This window comes from Plecotus auritus (genome assembly GCF_963455305.1).
Source record: "Plecotus auritus genome assembly, chromosome: 8".
Taxonomy (NCBI): Eukaryota; Metazoa; Chordata; class Mammalia; order Chiroptera; family Vespertilionidae; genus Plecotus; species Plecotus auritus.
Genome location: NC_137782.1, coordinates 2,347,925 through 2,368,881, shown reverse-complemented (window position 1 = coordinate 2,368,881; position 20,957 = coordinate 2,347,925).

Genomic DNA, 20,957 nt, shown 5'->3' with positions numbered 1-20,957 from the left:
CCTGTCCTCACTCAGGTCTGATGTCACATGTTTCATCAGAGTAGAGTTACCAGAAGGAAAAGGGCTGAAAACCCAGCACTAAGTCAGGAAAGGCGCTCGAGTGGTCTGGCAGGCGTCCTCAAACTACGGCCCGCGGGCCACCTGCAGCCCGCCGAGGACATGGATCCGGCCCACCGGGGGCCGCTGCCTGTCCTGCTTAGCAGCCGACGCGTCCCGGGCCCGCAGTGCGCACAGGAATTTGTTCATAGTTTTTTTTTTAAACTATAGTCCGGCCCTCCAACTGTCTGAGGGACAGGGACCTGGCCCCCTGTTTAAAAAGTTTGAGGACCCCTGGCCTACGGCACAGGTACACGCAGTGCTGGTGGGACAGGAAACCAGCCAGTCTGCGGTGCTGCAGCTCCGCCCCTTGGCGGGTGTGGGAAGTAGATGATTTCTTCAACATCAGGGGTGGGTGTGTGTGCGTGTGTGTGTCTGTGTGTGTGTGTGTGTGTGTGTGAACATTTAAGTTTTGGGCGACGGAAGATGAAAAAAAGGGTAGTGAAGCTGTCGGAGGGCTTGGGGGTGTTCGACAAAGGAGTCATCTTAGCAGCATCGTGAAAGGAGACCCAGTGATGTGTTTCATGCCGTGACTTCCTGGGCAGCTGCCTTTACAGCAGCGACCGTGACACTGAAGCTGGTGCCTCGGCGCGGTGGGCGGATGCGGGCACAGACGCTAGAACCACACCACCAGCTGCAGCGTGCTCCCCACCCGCACTCCAGCGCCGCTCGCACTCTGGGGAGGCTAGATGCCAGATCCCCGCCAGGCGTGTTCCAGATCCCAGGCATCCTGCACGCTGGGCGAACCATCCAGCAGGTGCAGGCATCACGGCGACATCACGCAGCAGCCTCAGGAACACCGGGTATGCAGCGTCCCCAACGGCGGGAGAAGCATAGTGAAGGCAGACAGCGCCTCGTTTGAAAGCAAGGATTGGAGTTTCCCAGGAGTACGGGAACAGGCCGGCAGGGCAGGGGCATTCGCGAGAGGAGTGCGGGCGTGATGAGCCCCGCCTGCCACTGAGTGCGCCCCGTTCAGTGTGTCACCCACTCGCAGAGGCAGCGAGGCCCCGCGCCCACGCTGTAACCCGGGCGCCCACTTGCTCGGCACCACCTCTGCGTGGTTCTCCAAGTCCCAGCTGCCCTCCCTGTCCCTCCAGCTATGAAAAGGAAGTGGTTGGGACCTAACGAGTGGTTCTATGAGCTCAGTCAATTGTACTTCAAAAATCCTAGTAAGTGTTTAACACTGAAATAAATGGTTGTCCTTATTAATCATCATGATAAACTTCATGGTTCTTATTAAACAACTAGAGGCCCAGTGCACAAAATTCATGCACTGAGGGGAGGAGGGTCCCCGCAGCCCAGCCTGCACCCTCTCCAATCCAGGACCCCTCGGGGATGTCCTAGGGATTGGGCCTAAACCGGCAGTCAGACATTCCTCTCACAATCTGGGACTGCTGGCTCCTAACTGCTCACCTGCCTGCCTGCCTGATCACCCCTAACTGTCCCCCCTGCCAACCTGGTCGCCCCCAATTGAACCCCCTGCTGGGCTGGTCGACCCCAACTGCCCCCCACACTGGCCTGGTCGCCCCCAACTGCCCCCACCCCCTGCCAGCCTGATCGCCCCTTACTGCCCCTCCTGCTGGCCTGGTCACACCCAACTGCCCCCCTCTGCCAGCCTGCTTGCCCCCAACTGCCCCCCCCTGCTGGCCTGGTTGCCACTCACTGCCCCCCCCCTTGTCGGCCTGGTCACCCCCAACTGCTGCTCCACCAGCCTGGTTGCCCCCAACTGCCGCCCCCCCTGCCAACCTGGTCACCCCATGCAACCTGCTGTTCAGTTGTTTGGTCATCCCTCACTAACCCCCCTGCCGGCCTGGTCACCCCACTCAGCCCACTGCTCAGTCATTTGGTCATCCCTCACTAACCCCCTTGCTGGCCTGGTCACCCCACACAGCCTGCTGTTCAGTCATTACTGTGACGGTGTCCTGGAAAATTTGCATATTCCTCTATTATTAGTATAGACAAGTGCTGGTGAAGATGCAGAGAAAAAGGAAGCCTCGTGCACTGCTGGTGGAAGTGCAGACTGATGCAGCCACTGTGGAAAGCAGTAAGGAGTTTCCTCAAAAAACTAAAAATGGAACTCCCATTTGACCCAGTGATCCCTCTTCTGGGAATGTATTCGAAGAAATCTGAAACACTGATTCGAAAGGATATCTGCACCCCTATGTTCATAGCAGTGTTATTTACAATAGCCAAGACTGGGAAGCAGCCCAAGTGTCCATCAGTAGATGGGTGGATAAAAACACGGTGGTACATCTACACAATGGAATACTATGCAGCGGTGAAAAAGAAGGATCTCTCACCCTTTGCAACAGCACGGATGGGCTTGGAGAGCATTACCCTAAGTGAAATAAGCCAGTCAGAGAAAGACAAGTACCATATGATTTCACTCGTGTGTGGAATCCAATGAACAAAATGAACTAACAAAATAGAGGCAGACTCATGGATGGCAAGCAGGCAGGCAGTTCTCAGGGAGGGTGGGCTGGATCCAGGGGGAGGAGCTGGTGGAGGGATGGAGCAAAAAAGAAAAAAAAAGGAAAAAGAATGCCTGGACATGGGCAACAGTGTGGTGATTGTGGAGGGAGGGGGTTGGAGGTGGAAGAGGGAATAGGGGGGATAAATGGTAATGGTGAAAATAAAATACGCTTTAGGTAAAAAATAAAAATAGATGATGTCTTTATAAAGTTACCATTTCTTCGTGTATATTTGAGCTCTCATAGCCACCTCTGCGTTGGAGTGCACTCTCTCCAACTGCGGCCCTCTGGTTGCTATGACAATGTGTTTCTTATCTCTGCTACCCTGTGATTTCCACGTTAGCATCCGGCAGCATCTTACTTGCACCGTGTGTGCAGCGATGCAGACACGCTTTGAACATCCTTGCTTTTATATAACATTCCTTAGTAAAGAACTAGGCCTTTGCCACGTGCCATTTGAAGAAAGTTCAGAGGAGGGAAGATAAATAATTCATAGGAATCAACAAGAGAACCACCGAGGCAGATCCGAGCATCAGCACACAGTCCACAGCTGGGTGGTAAACAGGATTCGAGGAACACGATCGGTGTGTGTTCCAGTTAAGAAGCAAGCCCAGGTTTATCTTTCGAAATACGCGGGACAGTATGGCTACCACCCCGCCATTTGCGATTTCACTCTTTCATTCATTGATTCCCTCATGAAATATTCACAGGGCCCCTCTGCTGCATGGATCCCGTGCTCTTTGAATAATGGGGGGTACGGAGCAGAACAGCAGTCCCTGCCTTGAAGAAGGTAACATTTGGGGGCAGGGTAGGAGGTTCAGAGGATTGCCCAGCTAAAGACGACATTTGTCAGACATGCCTGGAGTCCGGAAGTGGCCATGTGATACTGGCCACTGAAATGAGAGTGGCTGTGCTAGTGACCCTCTCCGAGAGGTGTTCTTAAGAAGTCAGTGTGCCTCCCACATGTGTTCGTCTTCCATGTGCTGGAAGCTAAGGGACCGAGGCCCTGGATGGTGGTCTCACCAGCATCCTGTTCTAACACACTGAGCTACGTGGTCTTTAGAGAGACCACACCTACACCTTGGGCCGTCCAACCGAAGGAAAGCCAAGTGTGGCTTAGCCAGTACTGCTCATTGCCCGGCCCCGAAGCATCCGCTCTTCCGCTGAGGCGACCAATGGACCCAGCGAGTAGGGACTTCACAGAGAGAAGACATCACACTGTCCCGGGAACGTCCAGCTTATGTCTGACCCCCCTCCCAGAGGTCATCTGTCCTCCTCAAGCCCGCTGTTGAGTCCTGAGAAAAATGGGGAGCAGCAGGCAAGACAGGAACATTCCCATCCGAGCTCAAGGACCCGTCATTCATCCTCCAACAACGCCCCTCTCTTCCACATTCTCTCGTCTGCCTCTGGCTTCCTTTCCAGATCTTTCTCTCTACTGGCACTACGCTGTCCTCGCTCACTCTTCCTGGCCATTTCCTGGGCAGAAACTCTTCCTACACCTTCGGTCGTCTTGGAAGCTGGACTAATGTCACCCAGCGAAGCTTCCTTCCCCGTTTCTGTCGTAGAGAATTGCTCACCACGCCTCCCCCCCTCCCTCTCTCGGGGGCAGAAGCCACCAGGCCCCACTCTGGCTCTTCTGCAGAGGAGACGAGGAGGGGGCTGGCACCCTCCAGCCTGCTCTGTTGGAAACAATCTGGGCCCTACAAAGGGTGTGTCATTAGTGTGCGTCTGTGGGTCTGCTGCAGAGCTGCCTGTGCAAGGGGCATTTCCAGCGGGGCCACCTGCCCTGCGTGAGGAGGGCAGAGCAGTGAGTCATGTGCAGGAGGGGAGCCTGCGGGCCGTGTACAGGGCGCGCGCCCTGGGTGTCTCGCTGCCCTCTCCCCGTCGCCCCTCCACCCACTTCATTAATGGTTTTGGCAATGACTGGGAACGTGGCCTCACCAGGGAAGGAAAATCAGGGCCTGTCTGACAGGCTGTTGGCGGGGGGGGGGGGGGGGGGGGGGGAGGGGGGAGGGCGGGCAAGAGCGGGGAGGGGGAGGTGAGGATAACTGAGGGGATCGCACTGCAAACTGGAATTGGTGGAGCCAGGGGGACTCTGGGAGATGGGGGCACACATCACGCTGCGTGCAGGGTCTCTGACACGTTACAGGGGGGTCACCGGGGAGCACAGCCGACATCATCGGAGACGATGCTTCTCCACAGATGCCACGGGGAGAGCCTGGGATACGCGCCGCCCATCCTGACGCCCATTCCAGATCGGGGGGCATTGTTATAGCGAGTGCGATGCAGCAGCTGAAATACCCAAGGGATCGATTTCATGTTTTTGTTTTTCATGCATTTCTTGGTGTACAAAGGACAGATTTCACATTACAGCCAGCAACGGGGAGAGTCGCCTCTGAAAAAAATGTCACATTAAGTAAGTAAACGAATAGAAATATAGTCCCTAAGAGGAGTATCAGGAAACGCAGGCACCGCTTGACTTGGGTGAGCAGATTTGACCATGGAAATGCCAGCTAAATCCACTCTTTCCTTCTACTCACCCCTCCAGGACCCCAGCAGCTAGGTACCGATCATATACTGAGCTATCCTTTCATTAAACGGCGGGAAGCGTAATGCCTCAACAGAAGGGCTAAGGGGGCTGGGAGAGGAGCTTTGCCATTGGCTGTTTCCAAGGATTGGCCTTCCAGTGACATGAACAGCCCTCCAGCTTACAGAGGAAGCACTGAAGGATCCACTGAAGGCCAACCCAACACTTGGAAACCTGTCAGATGTTATTTGCACATAAAACTTCAGCCGTGAATGTACGTAGATGCTGCTCCAAGAGGCCGAGAAGAGCAATCGTTAAGCAGATCGACGGAACGGCCGCCGAGAATGGGCAGAGGGACGCACAAATGCATCTGGTGTCCAGGAACCAACTGCAACTGGTGAGTCCACACCCGCCCAGTGACACCAGCACGGACCGCCTGTCAGGGAGAAAGCAATAGAGCCGGATACGATAAGGGCATTTGCTAGAGTGAAGACAGCATTGTCACCTGGCTGGCGTGGCTCAGGGGTTGAGTGTTGACCTATGAACCAGGAGGTCATGGTTCAATTCCCAGTCAGGGCACATGCTTGGGTTTGGGGCTGGATCCCTAGTAGGGGGCGTGCAGGAGGCAGCAGATCTGTGATTCTCATCATGGATGTTTCTATCTCTCTCTCTCCCTCTCCCTTCCTCTCTGAAATCAATATATATATATACATATATGCATTGTCTAACTTAAATTTGGTCTCATCTCAAGTCCCACTATATTTAAACATATGTAGGAGAGGAATCAGGAAGAATAGCCTGAAAAATCTATGTAGAGGAAAAATTCATTTGCAACTCATTTGCATTTTTCTTAGTTATTGTGGACAAAAATAACAATGTTAACTGTCTCATGAGTGAACGTGACTGAAAACAGTCACCCAGATTCCTGAAAACTCTGAAAAACTCAGAATAAATTTAAAAAAAAGAAAGGTAAACATTTTGGGTATTTGAGATACTGATCTGTGGGAGCAGAACCCTTGACCTAGTCCTGTAAAGAAGTGCTCTAGAATCCAAAGACAAGTGGAAATTACCCAAAGATGCCTCTCTTGTTTTGTGGGAAAGACCCCAGCCACCAGCATCCCCACTGGAAAATGTCAGCTTGGGGAGACTTGCGGAAGCCGGGTCCATTCACATCCACCCAGCGGAAATTTACCCGCACGTGGCTGCCATCGCGCTTCGCTACCTTGAAAAATACTGAGCAAGGCCCGTCTCTCACGTGACCATGAAAACAGGGAACTGCGACTTGCAGGCGCGTGACCCTGGGCAAGTGGTGACCGTGGCGTCTCCTGAGAGCTGGGACCGCAGCCTGTCCTGTCCACCCCTGGCGAGGGATGCCTTTGCCTTCACACCGGGGAGGGCTCCTCCCAGCGGCCCAGCGCCCAGGAGCGGAAGTCGCTGCACACAAACACATTTGTCAAGGACGCCTAATAGATCATTCGATTTAGGGAAAGCGCTCACAGTGGCCTACACTCTGCTAAGATTAATGAGCAAACAATGCTATCCATGTGGTGTTGACTTCCAGGACTTTCTTAAAGGGATAGAGGGCCCCACAGGGACCTGAACATTATACCAAAGAGTTTTCATCTGAGTCCATATTGCGATTTTCTTCAGCTTTTTTAATTTATTTCATAAAGCAAATGAAAATGATGACTCCGGTAGAAGAATACAAGGTCAATAGTTAATAAAGACTTTGAGGGGAATGATGATAAGACCTCGGACCAGGGGCAAGCCAGGGGCTAGAGCAGGGGTGGGCAAACTTTTTGACTCGAGGGCCACAATGGGTTCTTAAACTGCACCGGAGGGCCGGAACAAAAGCATGGATGGAGTGTTTGTGTGAACTAATATAAATTCAAAGTAAAGGAGCGGAGGGGAGAGCAAGAGAACCCTCCGCTCTTTCGGCTCCGCGGGCCGGATAGAACAGCCGAACGGGCCGGATCCGGCCCGCGTGCCGTAGTTTGCCCACGGCTGGGCTAGAGAAAGGAAGGATTCAACACATGGAAAAACACCCTAAAGGTTCTAAAATCACTGAAGAACAGAATGGGCTGCCTTATCAGGTGGGGAACGCCCCATCACCGGAAACATGCAAGACGAGGCAGCCTGGTGAGGGGTGCTGGAGGTGAGGCAGACACTGGGGGGGAGGTGGTTCCGGATGCCCTCTAGGGGCTGGAAAAGGGGGTGGCTCCATCACACGGCCCCTCCTGGCCCTGGGAAAGGTGCTGTGTGCTTGCATCAGCTCAGCCACGTCAGCCCCAGAGGCGTTCGGCCATGATTCCAGAGAGCACGTTCATGCTGCACAGCGCAGGGACCGGAGATGCGTGCATAATAGGTAAAGCGTTTCTCCTTTTGTCGGCAGCGCCTGTCCTGTTCACTCCCTCTCTCTCTGGGCTGTTCACTCCCTCTCTGAGGGGTCTGGGGAGGTGTGACGCCTCGAGGTATTGTCACCGCCCAGCAGAGCCACGGAACAGCCCGAAGCCTGCTGCCTGCGCCCCCAGAGGGAACAACTCAGCCCTCCCCTTCCTTCCATCTGTACCCCTCACTGATCCTCTCTCCTGAGGTGCGTATCCAGTATGATACACACGCTCTGGTCACATGTCCCCACCCTGCTATCCATGATCACTTATTTCTAAACTAGAGGCCCAGGGGGGTGTCCCTCAGCCCAGTCTGCACCCTCTCCAATCTGGGACCCCTCGAGGGATGTCCAACTGCCAGTTTAGGCCCGATCCCACCTAAACGGGCAGTTGGAAATCCTTCTCACAATCCAGGACTGCTGGCTCCCAACCGCTCGCCTGCCTGCCTGCCTGATTGCCCCTAACCGCTTCTGCCTGCCAGCCTGATCACCCCCTAACCACTCCCCTGCCAGCCTGATCTACGCCTAACTGCTCCCCTGCCAGCCTGATCTACGCCTAACCGCTCCCCTGCCAGCCTGATCTACGCCTAACTGCTCCCCTGCCAGCCTGATCTATGCCTAACTGCTCCCCTGACGGCCCGATTGCCCCTAACTGCCCTCCCCTGCCAGCCTGGTTGCCCCAAACTGTCCTCCCCTGCAGGTCTGGGTCCCCCCAACTGCCCTCCCTGCAGGCCTGGTCCCCCCCCCCAATGGCCCTCCCCTGCAGACCTGGTTCCCCCAAACTGCCCTCCCCTGCTGGCCATCTCGTGGCGCCCATCTTGTGTCCACATGGGGGCAGGATCTTTGACCACATGGGGGCAGCCATCTTGTGTGTTGGAGTGATGGTCAATCTGCATATTACTCTTTTATTAGATAGGATGACTTAGGCATAAACATTAGAAAGATAACTAATTATGGCCTTTTTGATAGCTACTCATTTTATTTTTTCTAGGTCACATTATGGAATGTCTTTTTTTTTTTCATTTGTCTTACTCAAAACTGTAGGATCAGAGGCTTTTTTTTCTCCCCAGAAAGCCAATTAGTCAATGCACTTTTCACTGCAACTGATGTGTGTTTTAATCATGAGAAATGACTGAGAGCGAGAACTCTCAGTAAGTTCTTCAGTGGCCCTTCATCGATGACCATCCACCACTCAGTCAGCACTCAGCCCTCCATCAGCACCCAGCCTTCAGCACCCAGCCCTCCATCAGCACCCAGCCCTCCATCAGCACCCACCCCTCTGCACCCAGCCCTCCATCAGCACCCAGCCCTCTGCACCCAGTCCTCCATCAGCACCCAGCCCTCAGCACCCAGCCCTCCATCAGCACCCAGCCCTCAGCACCCAGCCCTCCATCAGCACCCAGCCCTCTGCACCCAGTCCTCCATCAGCACCCAGCCTTCAGCACCCAGCCCTCCATCAGCACCCAGCCCTCAGCACCCAGCCCCCATCAGCACCCACCCCTCTGCACCCAGCCCTCCATCAGCACCCAGCCCTCAGTACCCAGCCCTCCATCAGCACCCAGCCCCCCATCAGCACCCAGCCCTCTGCACCCAACCCTCCATCAGCACCCAGCCCTCAGTACCCAGCCCTCCATCAGCACCCAGCCCTCCATCAGCACCCACCCCTCTGCACCCAGCCCTCCATCAGCACCCAGCCCTCTGCACCCAGTCCTCCATCAGCACCCAGCCTTCAGCACCCAGCCCTCCATCAGCACCCAGCCCTCAGCACCCAGCCCCCATCAGCACCCACCCCTCTGCACCCAGCCCTCCATCAGCACCCAGCCCTCAGTACCCAGCCCTCCATCAGCACCCAGCCCCCCATCAGCACCCAGCCCTCTGCACCCAACCCTCCATCAGCACCCAGCCCTCAGTACCCAGCCCTCCATTAGCACCCAGCCCTCAGCACCCAGCCCTCCATCAGCACCCAGCCCTCTGCACCCAGCCCTCCATCAGCACCCAGCCCTCAGCACCCAGCCCTCCATCAGCACCCACCCCTCTGCACCCAGCCCTTCATCAGCACCCAGCCCTCAGCACCCAGCCCTTAGTACTCAGCCCTCCATCAGCACCCAGCCCTCAGCCAGCACCCAGCCCTCCATCAGCACCCAGCCCTCAGCACCCAGCCCTCCATCAGCACCCAGCCCTCAACACCCAGCCCTCCATCAGCACCCAGCCCTCAGCACCCAGCACTCAGCCAGCACCCAGCCCTTAGCACCCAGCCCTCAGTACTCAGCCCTCCATCAGCACCCAGCCCTCAGCCAGCACCCAGCCCTCAGCACCCAGCCCTTAGTACTCAGCCCTCCATCAGCACCCAGCCCTCTACACCCAGGCCTCCATCAGCACTCAGCACCCAGCCCCCCATCAGCACCCAGCCCTCAGCACCCAGCCCTCCATCAGCACCCAGCCCTCAGCCAGCACCCAGCCTGGCACACCCCGGGGGTCCCACCTGGGCCCTGGCGCTCGCTCCTCTCTGCAGCATTTCACGTGCAGACGGCTCCTCTGTGAACATGTTTCCTGGCCTTGGAGCCACTGAATCTGACCTCCCATGTCCCTGGTGCTAAGTCTGGGCCTCTCGTTAGTTTCCTGCTCTCTTCCATCTGAATGTCCCTCTCCCTTCTCTCTCCTACTCCCCCCGGGCCTCCAGGCCTGTTACCTCGTTGGTAATCATCCCCGACCCCTGCCCCAGCTGCTGGACGTCGCCCTGGACCCACAGACCGCGATCCCAGCCGCCCACCAGGGCCGTGTCACCTCGCAGGTCAGCTCCCTGGGGCCTCCTCCGCGGCCACGCCGAGGCGCTGCACCGAGTCCTCTCCGCTCCTCCTGACTCTGCAACGTGGCCGCTCCGTCGGGTGGGACGCACCCTCTTCTCCCCGGTAAGCTCTGCTCTTGTCTCTGTTTGACTCCTCCCAGAGCAGCCTCAGCCCCAACATCAGCACCCAGCACAGAAAGGCCACGCTTACACCAGGCCCCCCGCTCCGCGTTCTTCACACCTGCCCCCACCTCAGTGTCTCCCCCTCTGCCCTGGCGCATGGCTGGTCCGCTCTTGTTTTCCTAAAACCCACCAGTTTCTCCTCCGTGGCTTTCCTCCTCCCCCCGAGCATCCGTCACCCCAATTTCTCTGCCTACCAGCATCACATCCACTTCCGTTCTCAAACGCGGCCCCACAGCCAGCCTTTCTCATCCCAAGGAAGCCGTGTCCCTGGGACATGTATGTCTCGGACGCTCTTTGCCGGTGCTTAACCTTGACGGCATGTGACGCCCCGGGGAAGCTCTTCTGACACCCCAGCCCCCCATCCTGCACCCCAGACCAATGCAATCGGACCCTCCGGGGAGGCGCTGGCTGGGTGCTCTTCTCGCTCAGGTGCTCCAACGTGCAGCCAGGTCGCTAACCACTGCGTCGCCCGTTCACCACTCTCTCCCCTGCCGCGCGACGGCGCCGTGTTGGTCTTCTCCTGCCTCTGCACGTGGGACTCCTTGAGGCACAGACCCTTCCCACATCTGCTGACCCCCGCAGTCCCGGGGAATCGGAGGCCACAGACACTGTGAATGTGGAAACTCGAAATGAACCACAAACTTCCATTGTAGATCTTGCATCTGATTTCAGGAGCGGAAGCAGATTCGTGGAGGACGCGTCTGCCTTTTGGAGAGGAGGAGCCGAGGCGCTGGTGCCGTTGTCAACAAGGCCCCCATGTGCCTCGGAAACGGGAGCAGCTCCCGTCAGAGGGACGAATCTCAGGCAGGTGTGTGCTGTGCCTTCCTGGCCCCGGCCCGTTCCCGCCCCAGCTCCTAGCGGAGAGATGGGCTGCTCCGTGACTCTGAGGCAGGGGTCCTCAAACTCTTTAAACAGGGGGCCAGTTCCCTGTCCCTCAGACCGTTGGAGGGCCGGACTATAGTTTAAAAAAAAACTATGAACAAATTCCTAGGCGCACTGCGGGCCCGGGACGCGTCGGCTGCTAAGCAGGACAGGCAGCGGCACCCGGCGGGCCGGATCCATGTCCTCGGCGGGCCGCATGTGGCCCGCGGGCCGTAGTTTGAGGACCCCTGCTGAGTCTGAGGACTCACGCACAATGTGACCGTGTGTGCTTGCTCGTTTCTCGTTACCGTCCACCAAAGCAGCCGGTGACTTGCACGGGGACCTGCCTCCACAGCCTGGAGACAGGAGGAACCACAAGCGAGCCCACCGCGTGAGCCCCACAGCACCTGGCCCCCCTCCCGGACCCGCAGAATGACAAGAAAGACAAGACCTGGACGCCGGCCTGTCTAGGGTACAGTTGCCAGGGAAACCGCTTCCTTCGCTTCAGCCTGTCCAGGGCAGCCCCGGTCCACTTAGTCTTCGGGGTTTTGACAGTAAGGATATCAAAGGGGAAAGGTGATCAAGAATAAGAGTCAGGATGGTATTGGTCCAGAAGAGCCTGGTGCCCTGCTCCCTGCTGCTCTCTCTCTCGGCCTCAGAAGATCCGTCACCGGGCAGAAACCCACCCCACCCCCCCGGCCCAGAACTGAAGCAGAGGTAGTCGATCAGGTAAACAAAGCAGGGACGTCCTATCTGACATGCAGCGGTGGCTGGAAACGGGCTTCCTCACCCCAACCCGGCTCTCTTTCCCGCGGGGAAGTAAGAGGCAACTCCACACGGCGAGAGAAGCACCTCAGCCCTGGCTGCCCCCGATCCGGGAGAACCTGCTCCCAGCCCTCGGCCCCAAATGCCTCCTGGAGCTCCCAGGCAGCCCCCCAACAGCATGGGGGGGGGCCGGCAGGGAAGGACACGTGAGGACAGGTAGTAGGCTGGCCGGAAAACAGAGACATCAAAGGCGAGGAGGCCCAGCTCGCCCAGCCGAGGCCTCACGGGGGGCGGGGGGGCGGGACGGAGGCAGAAGGAAGCACGTGGGAGCGACTGTAAGAGCCACGTGTGCAGACGTGGGGGAGATGGCATTCCCCGGCAGCCTTCCAAGGCACCAGCCTCTCTGCAGCATCGCCGGAGAGGGCAATGTGCGTGGACCTCCACTCCTGCCAGGGGATGGAGACTGGTCTCGGGAAGTCACTCCGAGGGAAACAGGGGCAGAGCGCATGTTCAGGGACGACGCCACTTTCTTCCTCCACTTTCCAGGGGCACGTATGGTTGTGCTTCCAGTGAGAATGGCCTACTTCGTCGTCCAGTTCCCCTAAATACCGCACGGATCACAGTTCTTCTACAGGAGCCAGGCAGCCCTGTGTGACTCGAGGAGGGAATGGGGGTACCGAAAGGAGGGGTTGTGGGTTACAGAAGAAGGGAGCGTGGGTACCAAAAGAAGAGGGCATGGGTACGGGAAGAAGGGTGGGAGTAAGGCTTCTCACAGATGGTGATTTTGAATTTTGAACTATGTAAATATTTGAAAAAAAGGAAATAATATCCTATCTAATAAGGAGGGAATATGCTAATTGATCCTCATGCCGTTGCAAAGATGGTAGCGCCACAGCCAATAAGGAGGGAATATGCTAATTGACTGCCCTGCCCTCAAAGATGGGGCGCCCACAGCCAATAAGGAGGGGATATGCTAATTGACTGCCCCGCCCTCAAAGATGGGGTGCCCACAGCCAATAAGGAGGGAATATGCTAATTGACTGCCCTGCCCTCAAAGATGGGGCGCCCACAGCCAATAAGGAGGGGATATGCTAATTGACTGCCCTGCCCTCAAAGATGGCAGTGCCCACAGCCAATAAGGAGGGAATATGCTAATTGACTGCCCCGCCCTCAAAGATGGGGCACCCATAGCCACAAGAAGGTGGCGCCCAGTCCCCTCAGCCCCGCCTGCCTTGCTGTGGACCTGCCTCCAGAGTCCCCCAGTCCCCTCAGCCCCCTGCCATCCAGGGCCGGCCCGAGGCACAGGCAAGCCTCCGATGGTGGCTGCCCAGCTGCCCAGGACCAGCCCGAGGCTCAGGTAACCAGGGCCGGCCGAGGCTTGTGCTGCCGGCAGTGGCAGCAGCAGAGGTGTGATGGGGCGTCGCCTTCCCCTGATCACCAGGTCGCCTCCCACCTCTGAGGGCCTGTGAGAGGGGGCAGGCCGGGCTGAGGGACCTCCCCCTCCAGTGCATGAATTTTCATGCACTGGGCCTCTAGTTTTAAAATAAAATTAAATGCTGCTTACCGGGATTAAAAGGTGCAAACTGTACTATGGATATTTTTAACACATCTTAGAGGAAATACATATTGATTTTTCTCAGATTGATAGGCGTTTTGCTTGTATTTACAAAATGGCCTCAGCCAGTAAAAGCTTGGGCAACATGGACACAGAAAGGCAGACATCCAAGGAGCAAATGATGCTGCTTCCTGTGGGAGTGCGCCTGTGCGGGGCACCAGCCGCGGTGCCGGCCGGTGATGCGCTCCCAGAGGGAGCTTGGCCAGCCCTTTCCCTGGCTGCAGCCGCCACTCCTGCCAGCAGCAGGCTCTGTTCCCGGGCAGCTGGCGGGGCCGGTGCTCACACACAGGCCCTCCCCGCCCCCACGGCCAGAGCCCAGCGTCTCCTTGAAGGCTTCCTTGTCTCCAGAACGCACGTGTGTCTCCTCCGCACACGCACGCGAGTTGGCAGGGCAGGGACTTCCTCCAGGGTGGCCTTCGAGGATGCGTGTACAGCGCTGTGACCGGTGCACGGAGGCGTGAAATTGGAGGGAGCACCTGGGTCTGGGGACAGGACGGCGGTGGAGGGCTGGGGTGTCCTCACCCCTCTCCTGCATCGAGCCCTGCAGCCTGGCTCTGTCTGGTCCAGCAGCCTCCCAGCTCCACGGGGGCCAGGCTGCTTTGATTTCGCTTCGCCTGGGATGTAGCCCAACCTTCGTGGATGACAAACCCCTCCAGGGTGTCCTACTTTTTCTGGATCTTCTCCTGTGTCAGAGCCCCCGCGGCTGTCTCCCGTCCTTCAGGAGAACAGCCCCGCCACCACGCTGTCCCAAAACATTTGCTTTGCTGGTTTATGGGGAATTTGCTAAAGACACAGTTATCTCCCTGCATACACTAGATGTGTTTGTTTAGTTGTCAAGCTCTTTTTTATGAGAAATGTTTGTTTTGAGCAACTAAATCAAAGATAACGTTGTGCTGGTCAACAAGACGTGGCCTCAGAAATGTTTCTGTCCCCAAGTATAACTAAAGCATGTCACCCAACACAGGATAACCAGCTGCCCCACAATCGAATCGGCCCTGGCGAGGATCTTAGGAGGCAAACGTCAACAAGAGAGCAGTTTCCATTGTCATGAAGAATTTGGTGGAGCCAGCTTATCTGGTTCTGGCAGGAGTCCGGAATGGGGGTGGGGGTGAGGGAGACAACTCTGTAGAGGGACCGCATTCCAGCAGGAGACAGAGACCAGACCTCCCCTCCCCCAGGCGTGCAGGCTGCCTGGTCAGACAGGGCCCTGAGCCCATCTGCCCCATGGCTTTCTGCTGGTGCAGGTACAACCATGACAAGACACGATGTAGTCATGCCTGTGCATCAGCCACATCCGTGCCAAGAGGGAGCATGCTCAGGAGACAGGGGAACCTGGTGCCAGAAACAGGTTCTTTCGTTTATTTGTCCGGTATTAGGATTTTACAATTCGGTTGCTACCCCTGGATACATGAGCTAAAAGGGTGCAAGATTATGCAACATCTGGGTTCGAGAATGAATTTCATGTGACATGAAAGAAACTTTGGATTCTGAAAAGTAGGAATTGTATGTTATCATTTTTAGGGATGAACTGAGAATTAAAGCACTGAGACTCTCCCCCAAGTTCCTAAGTGAAGGACACTCAGTTCATCCAACCCTCCTTCTCTCCCACATGCTCTTGGCCACCCATGAAAATGTATGCATGCATGCTCACACATATGCTCACACACATGCTCACACAGACTGCTTTCAGCGGCACTCCTCAAACCAGCCCCCAGATCAGCAATTGCTGATTTTACCCATCCTACAGGGCTAACAATCTCAGTTAGTCCTCCATTCTCCTGCCATAACCCCATAGGCACATGGCATTCCACTGTCTGTGGCATGTCTACTAAAGCGGGGACTTCCCTGTTGTAATTCCAGGGGCTTGCACTACACCTGACACACAGTCGGCATTCACTAAAACAAGGGAGAGAGGGAGGAGAGAGAGAGGAAGAGAGGGAAGGAGGGGGGAGAAAGGGAGAATGAGGGTGGGAGAGAGGGAGGGAGGAAGAGAGGGAAGGAGAGGGGAGGAAGAGAGAGAAGGAGGGGGGAGGAAGGGAGAATGAGGGCGGGAGAGAGGGAGAGAGGAGAGAAGGGAGGAAAAGAGGGAAGGAGGGGGAAGGAAGGGAGAATGAGGGCAGGAGAGCGGAAGGGAGGAGAGAAGGGAGGGAGAGAGGGAGGGAGGGAGAGAGGGAGAGAGAGGAAGAGAGAGGAAAAGTTTTTTATAGTTTTTATTCATTATCCTGCTTCTTTTTCTCATTTTTTGCTCTAATTCCAAGGTCCCAAGGTGAAAGAGTGATTCAAAATTAAGATCAAATACTTTATTGTTCCAAATAAATGCATTTCTAAAAGCCTATGAATATAAAAATAGATGCTCTATTACTCAGCATGCATACAAACTATAGAGTCAGAATTCTGTAAAAACTCTACCATACGGAAGTGGCTAATGGTCAAGTAGGTATGGTACATTATACAGCAGAAAACTATGCCACCTTAAAAAAACTGTATTTTAGAAGGATATTCAATTGCATGGAGAAATTCTCACAATATGTCTTTAAGTGAAAAAAGGCAGATTGTACAATAAATGAATAGTAGATCCCAACTTGGAATATTTGCGTGCGCATATATATATTTACTAGAGGCCCGGTGCATGAAATTTGTGCACTCAAGGAGTCCCTCAGCCCGGCCTGCACCTTCTCTCAGTACAGGAGCCCTCGGGGGATGTCCGACTGACGGCTTAGGCCCACTCCCCATCAGATATCCTTAACACTGCCGTGGAGGTGGGAGAGGCTCCCGCCACTGCCACTGCCACTGCCGCTGCACTCACCAGCCATGAGCCCGGCTTCTGGCTGAGCGGTGCTCCCCCTGTGGGAGCGCACTGACCACCAGGGGGCAGCTCCTGCATTGAGCGTCTGTCCCCGGTGGTCAGTGCACATCATAGCGACCAGTAGTTCTGCTGTTCGATCGATTTGCATATTAGCCTTTTATTATATAGGATGAGAGAATAGAAGAGTACACCCCAGAATGTTGGCAATGGTTACTTCTAGGTAGTGAATTATTCGTGGTGGTTTTTATTTTAGCTTTATATCTATACATGTCTTCCCCAAATTCTTGCAAATTTTACATGTATTAAATGTAAAATCAAAAAGAAAAGTATTACAGGAAAATAAAAGCCATATGAATACTAAATGGGAAAGAAATGGTTTAAGGAAATATCTAATGCAAGTCAAGATTCCCAGAACATGATGGTTAGTTCCAGATGTTGTAAAGGCAGGAATGGTTGTTATAATTATTGTTTTCCAGACCAAGATTCCCAGAAACTTCCCTGCTGTGTGTGTGTGGTTTCTGATGACTATACAGCAAAACAAATCCCTAGTTCCACGGCTTATTCCTAAGCAAGGCAGACCGTGACCTCCAGGGAGATGCACCTGACTCCATACTTGAGGTCTTCTCAAAATGGCCGTGTCTCCAGTGCCCGTCACATGGTTGCTGCTCCCTTTGCTTGTCTGTGCAGGTTTACAAACACAGATCCACACAGACAGGAGCCTTCAACCAGCACCTCACTGTGCGCAACCTCCCGTGTGCAACCTCGGGGAGGCCGGGCTAGCGCCTGCTTCTAATGGAGATGATTTATCAAAGTGGCCATGCGCAGAGATGGGTCAGCAAGTGCACAGATCCAGCACAGGCGCTTTCGGCTCTGAGCCTGGACACACACAGTCTGGGCCCGTTCCTGACATTACGTGCCAGCTGGCTGAGCCCACGTGAACCGATTCATCTCTCCACAACGCAGTCTTTCCATCTGCAAAGGGAAATCAATATTAGATACCGATTGTCGACGTGTCCGTCCGGTCACAGAGATGCTCCCACCTCACTCATTTATTCTTCCGATAACCACAGATTGAGGGTTTCCACGGTGCCAGCATTCATCCACCAGGGCCCCACATCCAACACGACCCTGACCCCCGATCCCCACAGACAGGTTGTCTGAGGGCTCGGGCCCCCACGGGTCCTGTGCTCACACTGCCTGTCCCTGAGGTGACCAAGGTGGGAATGGGGGTGGACACTTGCCAGGTGTGTTATAACGGGACAGAGGACCGGGTAGGTTGTGGAGAACACAGCTGGCCTCTCGCATAGCATCACCACGGAAGCTGAGAACTGCATCGCCATCAGCTGGTCACACCTACATGATGAACGCCTTCCTTTTGTTTTGTTTGGTATCCACTTGTTTTACTTCCTTGTCGTTGTTTTGGCTGTGGCGCCGGGGCCCACTGAAGGTCAGAAGCAAATACACATAGTCAGAAAAGATGACCCCTCCCCAGCTGGGCCAGCGTGGCTCAGTGGTTGAGCGTTGACCTAGGAACCAGGAGGTCAGGGTTCGCTTCCAGCCAAGGGCACAGGCCTGGGTTGCTGCCTCGGTCCCCAGTGTGGGGCGTGCAGGAGGCAGCCGATCCATGATTCTCTCTCATCATGGATGTTTCTCTCTCTCTCTCCCTCTCCCTTCCTCTCTGGAATCAATACAAATATGTTAATTTAAAAAAGAAAAAGATGACCCCACGTGCCCAGCAGGGTCAAGAGAAGGATGATTTGGCGTCTTTTCAAAACTGCTGGGAAGAATGAGGGCCCCGCCAGCAGGGGGAGGGAGGGCTCCCGAGGGTGAGCTGCGTGAGGGGGTGCAGCTCGTGGCTCCTCAGGCAGGAAGGCTCTGCCAACCTGGGGCCCAGCTCGGAGCCGCTCAGAGGGCCTGGCTTGGCCTTCAGATTTAAAAATAAAACAAAAAACTCATTCTGAGATCTCGGAGTTCTTCATAACGGCGCCGGCGTTGCCATATGTGCTCTGAGCATCCCGTCAGCACGGCCAGAGCCCTTTCCTCATGAACAAGGAGGAAGGTAGAAACCAGTTCCCAGCGGCATGTGGTGGCGGGGGGGGTGGGGGGGGGTTCTTGGGGGGTGGCTTATTTGAAGTCTGTCTTGTTTCTCACATTTTTCTCTTTGGGGTCAATCTAACTCAAGCAGGCGGCTCCAAAGCTTTCATTTTAAGCTATAAGGACTCTTTTCAAACATTTCCCTGACTAAAGGGGACTACACAGAGGTGTGTGTCATGCACACAGGTCCCCACGAGCATAAAATTTACACTGAATTTCTTTTAGAGAGGAAATACTTCGTACAGGGACGCAGGCAGAACAGGAATGGTGGCAGCCTGAACCGCCCATGAAAAGAACTGACCTGAGTCCGGCCCGCGTGGCTCAGGGGTTGAGCGTCGACCTGTGAACCAGGAGGTCTCGGTTCAATTCCCGGTCAGGGCACAGGCCCGGGTTGCGGGCTCCATCCCCACACTGGGGCGTGCAGGAGGCAGCCGATCCGTGATTCTCTCTCATCACTGATGTTTCTCTCTCTCCCGCTCCCTTCCTGTCTGAAATCCATGAAGATTTTTTTTAAAAGAGCTGACCTGAGACTTACAGTACCAAGTGCATAATCCTGGTCTACACTAGTGTGAAAGCAGAGCAGACACGCCTGTTTATAACCGCATCCCTCACAGAAGCCGAGATGCGGACACACCCAGAGGGCCCTCACCGTGGCTGGCCACGCAGATGCGGTGCGCACAGACCGTGGGCCACCCTCTGTCCTCAGGAGGAAGGAGCTGGGGGACGCCACAGCGTGCGGGGCCTCGCAGACAGCGTGGCAGGAAAACGGCAGTCGCCTAAAGACAAAGGCTGCCTCACCCCAATTACACCAGGCATCGGGGTGTCAGCTTTACAGGGGGCGTCCATTGGTGGCTGCCAGGGCAGGGGAGGCGGCGTGGGGCGTTGGCACGTAATGGGGACAGAGTTTCCGCTGAAATCGGGTTCCTGTGAAAAAGCCCTGGAGGTGCCGGTGGGGCGGCTGCAAACAGTGAGGGGTGCTTAGCGCCCCAGCCCCGCACACTGGCCGATGGCTGCGCGGTGAGACGTGTGTGTGTTCACCAGGAGGAAGCTGAGTGCTCACAGCGACCTCAGCAAGAGTTGGAGTGGAAAGCCTCTGTCCGGGAGGGTGTCTGTGCGCAGAGCATGGGGTGGGGTGGCCTGGTGATGATATATCTGCACCTGCTGACCCCTCTGCCTCGGTGCAGCCAGGGCGAGAGGGCGCCTGCCTGTCGGGAGGGAGAGGCGAGTCCCTAGAGGCAGAGAAAGACTGCTCCTCCCGCCCCTCCAAGGCTGCCCATCACGTTCCATCGCACCCCATCCCGGCTGGATCTCCGATCTGCCTTCTGCCTTCGCTTCCCGGCACCACGGCTGTAACTGGATCCATTATCATCAGGCGGCACTGAGTGAGTGCCAACGGTATACAAAGCACCAAGTGCGTCCCAGTGGCTGTTAATGATAAGTGAGGGGTGTGACACACGGCCCTGCCCCCAGACAAAACGGGGCTTGTGAGAGGAGACGCGCAAAGTAAGTACCAGCAAAGAACAGCCCTTGCTCGCCACCCACGCCGCCCAGCAGCCCTGGGAAACACAGCACTGAGAAATGGGCAGGGGGCGAGGAGGCCAATGGCTTCTCCAGGGCCACATGGCAAGATGGCAGGTACCGCCTCCATACCTGCACCATCCCCCCTGCACCATCACCCCTGCACCACCACCCCTGCACCATCATCACCCCTGCACCATCATCACCCCTGCACCACCATCACCCCTGCACCATCACCCCTGCACCATCATCACCCCTGCACCACAATCACCCCTGCACCACCACCCCTGCACCACCACCCCTGCACCATCATCACCCCTGCACCACCATCACCCCTGTACCATCACCCCTGCACCATCACCCCTGTACCATCATCACCCCTGCACCACCATCACCCCTGCACCATCCCCCCTGCACCACCACCCCTGCACCATCCCCCCTGCACCACCACCCCTGCACCATCACCCCTGCACCATCATCACCCCTGCACCATCATCACCCCTGCACCACCACCCCTGCACCATCCCCCCTGCAGAGTCTGCCCCGTGCCGGGGACCGGGCCTCGCCTTTGACACTTATCACCTCATTTATTCCACATTAGAACCTGCCCAGGCGGCTGTCTTCATGTCCAATGTCACAGAGGAATGAACCCCTGGGCTGAGTGTTTGAGACCCAGCTCCCCGGTTCTCCCCAAGGTCCACCAGCCGCACAGCCGGGCCCTGAGCCCCACTTTCCATGGAACTCGAAGGGTCATGCTCTGTATCCGACTTCCTTCTCTGCACCCTTTAACTGTGACTTGGAATCGTGGCTACACAAAAAATGTTTATACTATTTGGCAGTTTTAATTGAC